The 10,000-nt window shown below is 45.1% G+C and overlaps 2 non-coding genes and 1 pseudogene across 2 annotated transcripts; all 3 read right to left on the bottom strand.

Moving 5' to 3' along the window:
- LOC147069911 (large subunit ribosomal RNA) overlaps positions 1–641 on the bottom strand; it is a 4,505-nt pseudogene extending 3,864 nt beyond the window's left edge.
- Positions 642–1,035: 394 nt separating this feature from the next.
- LOC147069910 (5.8S ribosomal RNA) lies at positions 1,036–1,197 on the bottom strand. The gene has a single exon (XR_015071106.1). It is a non-coding gene; the product is annotated as a 5.8S ribosomal RNA (ribosomal RNA).
- Positions 1,198–1,349: 152 nt separating this feature from the next.
- LOC147069909 (small subunit ribosomal RNA) lies at positions 1,350–3,293 on the bottom strand. Its single transcript, XR_015071115.1, has one exon. It is a non-coding gene; the product is annotated as a small subunit ribosomal RNA (ribosomal RNA).
- Positions 3,294–10,000: the final 6,707 nt, after the last annotated feature.

Below are 10,000 nucleotides of genomic sequence, written 5' to 3'. Positions count from 1 at the left end.
ACCGCAGCGCGACGGGTCGCGGTGTTATACTGAGGGAGAAGTGCACGCACTCCGGGGGCCCGTCGGCGAACCCGCGCCCCCCCCTGCCGGCGCACCCGCGAAGGCGCGTCGGCAGAGGGTGAGCGGCGAGACGCGGACCCCGGCGGAAGAGCGATGAATCTCCCCGTTCGCTCGTTTGAGTTCCACAGGTTTACCCCTGAACGGTTTCACGTACTCTTGAACTCTCTCTTCAAAGTTCTTTTCAACTTTCCCTCACGGTACTTGTTCGCTATCGGTCTCGTGGTAGTATTTAGCCTTAGATGGAGTCTACCACCCGCTTAGGGCTGCACTCTCAAGCAACCCGACTCTGGGGAGAGAGACCGTCGCGGCCGGCTACCGTCACCACGGGCCTGGCACCCTCTACGGGTAAACGGCCCCGTTCAAGATGAACTTGGACTGGCAGCCGTGACTAATGACCGCGCGTGTATGTATAATTCTCCTCCCGAACGCTACATTTCCCGGCGGCCCGCCGGGGCCGCAGGATTCAGCGCTGGGCTCTTCCCGTTTCGCTCGCCGCTACTCGGGGAATCCTCGTTAGTTTCTTTTCCTCCGCTTACTGATATGCTTAAGTTCGGCGGGTGATCTCTCCTGATTTGAGGTCGACAAACAGTTTGCGTGCAAAATGACGCATGCGAGCGCTCAGACTCACGCGCGGCGACGCCTTTTACGGGTTGTGTGCGTGTGTGCGCAGCGGCTTTTGCAAGTCACCGCGCTCACGCCACGTTCCAGTGCGTGCGCGCGAAGCGAGCGCCCGATGCGAGCGCACTGAGGCGCTACATTCGCACAGGGCGCGCCCGACAACAGGCGTCGATAAATATTTGACCGGACGCCCGGAAGGACGGGTGGGTGGCGGAGGCGTGCGTGTGCACGCGACCTATCCCCCCCCCCCGCCGACCTGGCGACGCCGGCAACTGCTCGCGAACAGCCACACACACACACACACAAGTGTGTGTGTGTGTTATATGACCGTTCGCAGTCTGGTGTTTCTGGTGTACGCGACCCTCAAACAGGAGTGGTCCGTCGACAAACTACGTCTTGCTCGGACCGCAATGTGCGTTCGAAATGTCGATGCTCATGTGTCCTGCAGTTCACACTCTGACGCGCATTTAGCTGCGTTCTTCATCGACCCACGAGCCGAGTGATCCGCCGTTCAGGGTAATCTAGTGATTACATATTGTTGTTGTTATATTGTTTCGTTTTCGGCATATTATATATTTCATAATGCACATGCGAGATGTGCAAAATAAATTTATATAAAAAAAAAAAATTACACGTTACGCGTACACGCGCACATGTTCGTTTCGCACAGGAAATGATCCTTCCGCAGGTTCACCTACGGAAACCTTGTTACGACTTTTACTTCCTCTAAATGATCAAATTCGGTCAAACTTTCCGGCGCGTCAGAGGCCCACGAGGAGCTTCCGCGCGCCAGTCCGAAGACCTCACCAAATCATCCATCGGTAGTAGCGACGGGCGGTGTGTACAAAGGGCAGGGACGCAATCAACGCGAGCTGGTGACTCGCTTTTACTAGGAATTCCTCGTTCATGGGGGAGAATTGCAAACCCCAATCCCTATCACGAAGGGGTTTCATCGGGTTACCCGGGCCGTTAAGCCAAGGAGGACACGCTGATCCCTTCAGTGTAGCGCGCGTGCGGCCCAGGACATCTAAGGGCATCACAGACCTGCTATTGCTCAATCTCGTGCGGCTATATATACCGCCGGTCCCTCTAAGAAGATTTTCATTGTACGCCGGTAGTGAAGACCGCGACGCGCCCGCGCCTCCGACGCAGAACGCCAAAGGACACGGACGCGCGCGGACCCTCGTGATACCGGTTGTACGTCTATTTAATAGGCTAGAGTTACGTTCGTTACCGGAATTAACCTGACAAATCGCTCCACCAACTAAGAGCGGCCATGCACCACCACCCACCGAATCGAGAAAGAGCTGTTAATCCGTCAATCCTTCCAGTGTCCGGGCCTGGTGAGTTTTCCCGTGTTGAGTCGAATTAAGCCGCAGGCTCCACTCCTGGTGGTGCCCTTCCGTCAATTCCTTTAAGTTTCAGCTTTGCAACCATACTCCCCCCGGAGCCCGAAAGCTTTGGTTTCCCGGGAGCTGCCCACCGGGTTAAAATAATGAAACTTCGGCGGATCGCTGGCTGGCATCATTTATGGTTAGAACTACAGCGGTATCTAATCGCCTTCGAACCTCTAACTTTCGTTCTTGATTAATGAAAACACCTTTGGCAAATGCTTTCGCTTTAGTCCGTCTTGCGACGATCCAAGAATTTCACCTCTAACGTCGCAATACGAATGCCCCCAGTTGTCCCTATTAATCATTACCTCTGGTATCAGAAAGCCAACAAAACAGAACCGAGGTCCTATTCTATTATTCCATGCGTACAATATTCAGGCAAAACTTAGCCCGCTTTGAGCACTCTAATTTGTTCAAAGTAAACAGCCGCGACGGCCCGCCTCGGCGAACGGCCGACCTTGCGGCCGACCGACGCCGGATGGCGAAGGACGCACCGGCGAGAAGCCCCGCAGACGTGCCTGTCGTACCGCAGTCGGTAGACCGACACCGCAGGACACAATTTCAACTACGAGCTTTTTAACCGCAACAACTTTAGTATATGCTATTGGAGCTGGAATTACCGCGGCTGCTGGCACCAGACTTGCCCTCCAATGGATCCTCGTTAAAGGATTTAAAGTGTAATCATTCCGATCACGAGGCCTCGGACGAGTCCCGTATCGTTATTTTTCGTCACTACCTCCCCGTGCCGGGAGTGGGTAATTTGCGCGCCTGCTGCCTTCCGTGGATGTGGTAGCCGTTTCTCAGGCTCCCTCTCCGGAATCGAACCCTGATTCCCCGTTACCCGTGACAACCATGGTAGTCGCATAAACTACCATCGACAGTTGATAAGGCAGACATTTGAAAGATGCGTCGCCGGTGCTAGACCGTGCGATCAGCTCAAAGTTATCTAGAGTCATCTCGAAGAGCGACGGACGACGCGAGCGCCGACCGCCGATTGGTTTTTGATCTAATAAAAGCATTCCTCACGTTCCCGTTCAGAATTACGTTTGCATGTATTAGCTCTAGAATTGCCACAGTTATCCAAGTAACTGTGTACGATCTAAGGAACCAAAACTGATATATTGAGCCATTCGCGGTTTCACCTTAATTAGGCTCATACTGAGACTTGCATGGCTTAGTCTTTGAGACAAGCATATGATTACTGGCAGGATCAACCAGGGAGCTGCTCTGCGAGGCCGCGGGCGCGCGCGCACTGGGCGCGCCGACACCCGCGATCCACACGTCACACGCGAACGCGCACCGGAGTCACCCGGCGGGCGACGCTGGCTCTCTCTTTCGATTTTTAACGTGCCGACGCACGAGATACAACGGATTGTATGCATACATACGCACAGAGCACGAGATCGTGCTCCGCGTTTCTCAATTTCCCATCGTAAAACGTGCACACCGAAAACGCACGCCGTCGGCGCGGTAAACGGAGCGACGGAGGCTGAAACGCCGTCCGCCGTCACTCGACAGGATGATTCTGCTAGCGCGGAACTCCAGAGTGATGCGATCGCATAGGCCGCGGCGACGAAATATAATCGCACGCCGGGTGAGTGTCTCGTCTCGCAAATGTACCGCCGACGCGGCCGAATGGCCGCCGCAGTTTGCGAACGCCGTGAAGGAAGTCTTGTCAAAGACGACAACCCACTGCTATACGATGGATGAGGGGAGAGACCCAGACGACAACAACAACGAATACGGACACGGCAATGTTGGGTAGCGCAATAATCCGTCGCCATTATTTTATCGTACAGTTCTCTCCTGCGTACATTTTCCCTCACACATTATAGTGTAAACGCGGCGCACTACCGGCCGCGTAACCGAAATAACACTACAAAAGGCGAAGGTGACGATTCTCTTTAGGTTTAATCTTTCATTTGAAATTTCGAATTGCGAATTGCGAATATATATTTTGGTAATTTGGATAATTTTTTTTTTTTAATTTCAATTTTTTTTTTTTTTTTTTTTTTTTTCATCCATCATTATGAATGATATAAAACCATTGAAATAAATATCATTATGAGAACGTTATATTACGCTCGCCACCGAACGGTCGAGGGTGGGCTGAAATGCCGATACGACGCAAATATAGCTTGCCAGGCGGACGCGGTCTCGTACTTCGTCTCGTACGGTCTCGTCTCGGTCTCGTACTTCGTTCGCAAACCGTCAAGAGTGCCAAACAAAATGTAGCATAGCATTGATAAAGCGCCGCACTACCGACCGCGTGACCGAAATATCACTACAAAAGGCGAAATTGACGATTCTCTTTAGGTTTAATCTTTCATTTGAAATTTCAAATTGCGAATTGCGAATATATATTTTGGTAATTTGTTTGGTTAAATTTTTTTTTTTAAATTTCTAATTTTTTTTTCCATCATGATAAGATATGATGTATGAAAAAAAAAATTAGGTTATATTATGTTAGGTTAGGTTAGGTTAGGTTAGGTTAGGTTAGGTTAGTTTAGGTTAGATTAGGTTAGTTGAGGTTAGGTTAGTTTTTGTTTAGGTTAGGTTAGGTAAGGTTAGATTAGGTAAGGTTAGGTTAGGTTTAGCTTAGGTTAGGTTGTGTTAGGTAAGGTAAGGTTATGTTAGGTTATGTTAGGTTAGGTTAGGTGAGGTGAGGTTAGGTCAGGTTAGCGAAAGAACGTAGTCGACGAGAGCGCCGCTTTAAGCGAGCCATGGGCCCTCCTGGCTAGCTAAATCTGCGTCCCGCCGGCATCGTCTACTTGACATGCCGGAGGGACGCAGATTTAGCTAGCCAGGAGGGCCCATGTCTCGCTAAAAGCTGCGCTCTCGTCGACTACGTCCGTTCGCTGACCTGACCTAACCTCACCTCACCTAACCTAACCTAACATAACCTAACATAACCTTACCTAACCTAACACAACCTAACCTAAACTAAACCTAACCTAACCTTACCTAATCTAACCTTACCTAACCTTACCTAAACAAAAACTAACCTAACCTAACCTAAACAAAAACTAACCTAACCTAACTTAAACTAACCTAACCTAACCTAAACTAACCTAAACAAAAACTAACCTAACCTAAGCAAAAACTAACCTAAACAAAAACAAACCTAACCTAAACAAAAACTAACCTAACCTATCCTAAACAAAAACTAACCTAACCTAACCTAATCATACCTAACGTGACCTAACCTAACCTAAACTAACCAATTTTTTTTTTCATACATCATTTATTATTATGATGAATACCATAAAAAAATATCAATATCATATCGTTATAGGGCATAAACGTGATCAACGAGCGTGTCACTGATCATTTTAAATGCGCCCGATACGCCTCACCTGAAAGAATATTTCATTGTCTTCATTTCGACGTTCAACATAGGAATAGGTAAGTAAAGCGCGAGGGCGAGTTCTAGCGGTAAAATTTGATGTTAAAATAATTTTTCATCCAACATATATTATTATGATAGATATCATATACCGTTGACATGTCGATAACATAATATCGTCATAATACGCACGCCGCCGAACGCGGCGAGAGTCGGACGTGAAGTGCACGATGCACGACGATTAAGCTCGCCAGGCGGGCCACGTGTCGCGCTCTAAGCGGCCCTCTCGTGCGTCGTCGACGGCCGAAACGGCGATGTCTCGCTTTAAACGGCGCTCTCGTCGACGACGTTCGTTCGCAGACCTAACCTAACCTAAACTAACCTAACCTAACCCAAACACAAAAACTAACCTAACCTAACCTAACCTTACCTAACCTAACCTAAGCTAATTTAAATAAAAAAAAAAAAAATCTTTTTTTTTACATCCATCATATTATTAACATTATATATATATAACGAAGAATTAAAAAAAAAAAAAAAAAAAAAAAAAAATTAAAATAAACCTTACCTAACCTTACCTAACCTAACCTAAGCTAATTAAAATAAAAAAAAAAAAATCTTTTTTTTTACATCCATCATATTATATTATTATGAAATATCAATATTATATCGTCATAAGGCATGAACGTAATCGTAAGATAATTTCATTGTCTAGTTCTAGCGGTATAATTTGATGTTGAAATAATTTTTCATTTCTTTTCATTCATCATACATTATTATGATAGGTATAATATACCATTGACATAACGATAATATAATGTCGTTTAAATACGCACGAACCGGCGAGAGTGGGACGTGTGAAGTGCACGATGCCGGCGGGACTCAGATTTAGCTGGCCAGGCGGGCCCGTGTCACGCTTTAAGCGGCGCTCTCGTCCGTCGTCGACGGCCGAAGCAGCGACCTCGTCGTCGAAGGATGTCTCGCTTTAAACGGCGCTCTCGTCGACGACGTTCGTTCGCCAACTTAACCCAACCTAACCTTACATAAACCTAACCTGACCTAACCTAACCATATTATCGTCATAATACGCACGCCGCCGAACCGGCGAGAGTCGGACGTGAAGTGCACGATGCACGACGATTTAGCTCGCCAGGCGGGCCACGTGTCGCGCTCTCGTGCGTCGTCGATGCATGTCTCGCTTTAAGCCGCGGTCTCGTACTTCGTTCGCAAACCGTCAAGAGTGCCAAACAAAATGTAGCATAGTATTGATAAAGCGCCGTACTGTTAATAATGTAAATGAAATATGAACAATGTAATAGTGAAGTAATAACCCTCGTACGAAAAACCAAGGAATTCAATAAAAGCAGAAATAAAAAAAATTTAAATAAACCTCACCTAACCTTATCTAACCTAAACCCTATCTAATTTAAATTGAAAAAAAAAAAACATTTTTTTTTCATCCATCATACAATATTATGATAGATATCATATATCGATAACATATTATCGTCATAATACGCACGCCGCCGAACCGGCGAGAGGCGGACGTGAAGTGCACGATGCACGACGATTTAGCTCGCCAGGCGGGCCACGTGTCGCGCTCTCGTGCGTCGTCGATGCATGTCTCGCTTTAAGCCGCGGTCTCGTACTTCGTTCGCAAACCGTCAAGAGTGCCAAACAAAATGTAGCATAGTATTGATAAAGCGCCGTACTGTTAATAATGTAAATGAAATATGAACAATGTAATAGTGAAGTAATAACCCTCGTACGAAAAACCAAGGAATTCAATAAAAGCAGAAATAAAAAAAATTTAAATAAACCTCACCTAACCTTATCTAACCTAAACCCTATCTAATTTAAATTGAAAAAAAAAAAACATTTTTTTTTCATCCATCATACAATATTATGATAGATATCATATATCGATAACATATTATCGTCATAATACGCACGCCGCCGAACCGGCGAGAGGCGGACGTGAAGTGCACGATGCACGACGATTTAGCTCGCCAGGCGGGCCACGTGTCGCGCTCTCGTGCGTCGTCGATGCATGTCTCGCTTTAAGCCGCGGTCTCGTACTTCGTTCGCAAACCGTCAAGAGTGCCAAACAAAATGTAGCATAGTATTGATAAAGCGCCGTACTGTTAATAATGTAAATGAAATATGAACAATGTAATAGTGAAGTAATAACCCTCGTACGAAAAACCAAGGAATTCAATAAAAGCAGAAATAAAAAAAATTTAAATAAACCTCACCTAACCTTATCTAACCTAAACCCTATCTAATTTAAATTGAAAAAAAAAAAACATTTTTTTTTCATCCATCATACAATATTATGATAGATATCATATATCGATAACATATTATCGTCATAATACGCACGCCGCCGAACCGGCGAGAGGCGGACGTGAAGTGCACGATGCACGACGATTTAGCTCGCCAGGCGGGCCACGTGTCGCGCTCTCGTGCGTCGTCGATGCATGTCTCGCTTTAAGCCGCGGTCTCGTACTTCGTTCGCAAACCGTCAAGAGTGCCAAACAAAATGTAGCATAGTATTGATAAAGCGCCGTACTACCGACCGCGTGACCGAAATATCACTACAAAAGGCAAAATTGACGATTCTCTTTAGGTTTAATCTTTCATTTGAAATTTCGAATTGCGAATTGCGAATATATATTTTGGTAATTTGTTTGGTTAATTTTTTTTTTTTAAATTTCTAATTTTTTTTTCCATCATGATAAGATATGATGTATGAAAAAAAAAATTAGGTAATATTATGTTAGGTTAGGTTAGGTTAGGTTAGGTTAGGTTAGGTTAGGTTAGGTTAGGTTAGTTTAGGTTAGATTAGGTTAGTTTAGGTTAGGTTAGTTTTTGTTTAGGTTAGGTTAGGTAAGGTTAGATTAGGTAAGGTTAGGTTAGGTTAGGTTTAGTTTAGGTTAGGTTGTGTTAGGTAAGGTAAGGTTATGTTAGGTTATGTTAGGTTAGGTTAGGTGAGGTGAGGTTGGGTCAGGTTAGCGATCGAACGTAGTCGACGAGAGCGCCGCTTTAAGCGAGCCATGGGCCCTCCTGGCTAGCTAAATCTGCGTCCCGCCGGCATCGTCTACTTGACATGCCGGAGGGACGCAGATTTAGCTAGCCAGGAGGGCCCATGTCTCGCTAAAAGCTGCGCTCTCGTCGACTACGTCCGTTCGCTGACCTGACCTAACCTCACCTCACCTAACCTAACCTAACATAACCTAACATAACCTTACCTAACCTAACACAACCTAACCTAAACTAAACCTAACCTAACCTTACCTAATCTAACCTTACCTAACCTTACCTAAACAAAAACTAACCTAACCTAACCTAAACAAAAACTAACCTAACCTAACTTAAACTAACCTAACCTAACCTAAACTAACCTAAACAAAAACTAACCTAACCTAAGCAAAAACTAACCTAAACAAAAACAAACCTAACCTAAACAAAAACTAACCTAACCTATCCTAAACAAAAACTAACCTAACCTAACCTAATCATACCTAACGTGACCTAACCTAACCTAAACTAACCAATTTTTTTTTTCATACATCATTTATTATTATGATGAATACCATAAAAAAATATCAATATCATATCGTTATAGGGCATAAACGTGATCAACGAGCGTGTCACTGATCATTTTAAATGCGCCCGATACGCCTCACCTGAAAGAATATTTCATTGTCTTCATTTCGACGTTCAACATAGGAATAGGTAAGTAAAGCGCGAGGGCGAGTTCTAGCGGTAAAATTTGATGTTAAAATAATTTTTCATTATTTTTCATCCAACATATATTATTATGATAGATATCATATACCGTTGACATGTCGATAACATAATATCGTCATAATACGCACGCCGCCGAACCGGCGAGAGTCGGACGTGAAGTGCACGATGCACGACGATTTAGCTCGCCAGGCGGGCCACGTGTCGCGCTCTAAGCGGCCCTCTCGTGCGTCGTCGACGGCCGAAACGGCGATGTCTCGCTTTAAACGGCGCTCTCGTCGACGACGTTCGTTCGCCAACTAAACCCAACCTAACCTTACATAAACCTAACCTGACCTAACCTAACCTAACCTAACCTAACCTAACCAAACCTAACCTAACCTAACCTAACCTAACCTAACCTAACCTAACCTAACCTAACCTTACCTAACCTAACCTAAGCTAGTTTAAATAAAAAAAAAAAATCTTTTTTTTTACATCCATCATATTATTAACATTATATATATAACGAAGAATTAAAAAAAAAAAAAAAAAAAAAATTAAAATAAACCTTACCTAACCTAACCTAAGCTAATTTAAATAAATAAAAAAAAAATCTTTTTTTTTTACATCCATCATATTATATTATTATGAAATATCAATATTATATCGTCATAAGGCATGAACGTAATCGTAAGATAATTAAATTTCATTGTCTTCATTTCGACGAGTGGGACGTGTGAAGTGCACGATGCCGGCGGGACTCAGATTTAGCTGGCCAGGCGGGCCCGTGTCACGCTTTAAGCGGCGCTCTCGTCCGTCGTCGACGGCCGAAGCAGCGACCTCGTCGTCG

The sequence above is a fragment of the Rhyacophila brunnea genome, unplaced genomic scaffold (genome assembly GCF_057557595.1).
Source record: "Rhyacophila brunnea isolate RB1 unplaced genomic scaffold, BYU_Rbru_1.0 scaffold_221, whole genome shotgun sequence".
Taxonomy (NCBI): Eukaryota; Metazoa; Arthropoda; class Insecta; order Trichoptera; family Rhyacophilidae; genus Rhyacophila; species Rhyacophila brunnea.
This window is presented reverse-complemented; position numbering and strand designations above follow the sequence as displayed.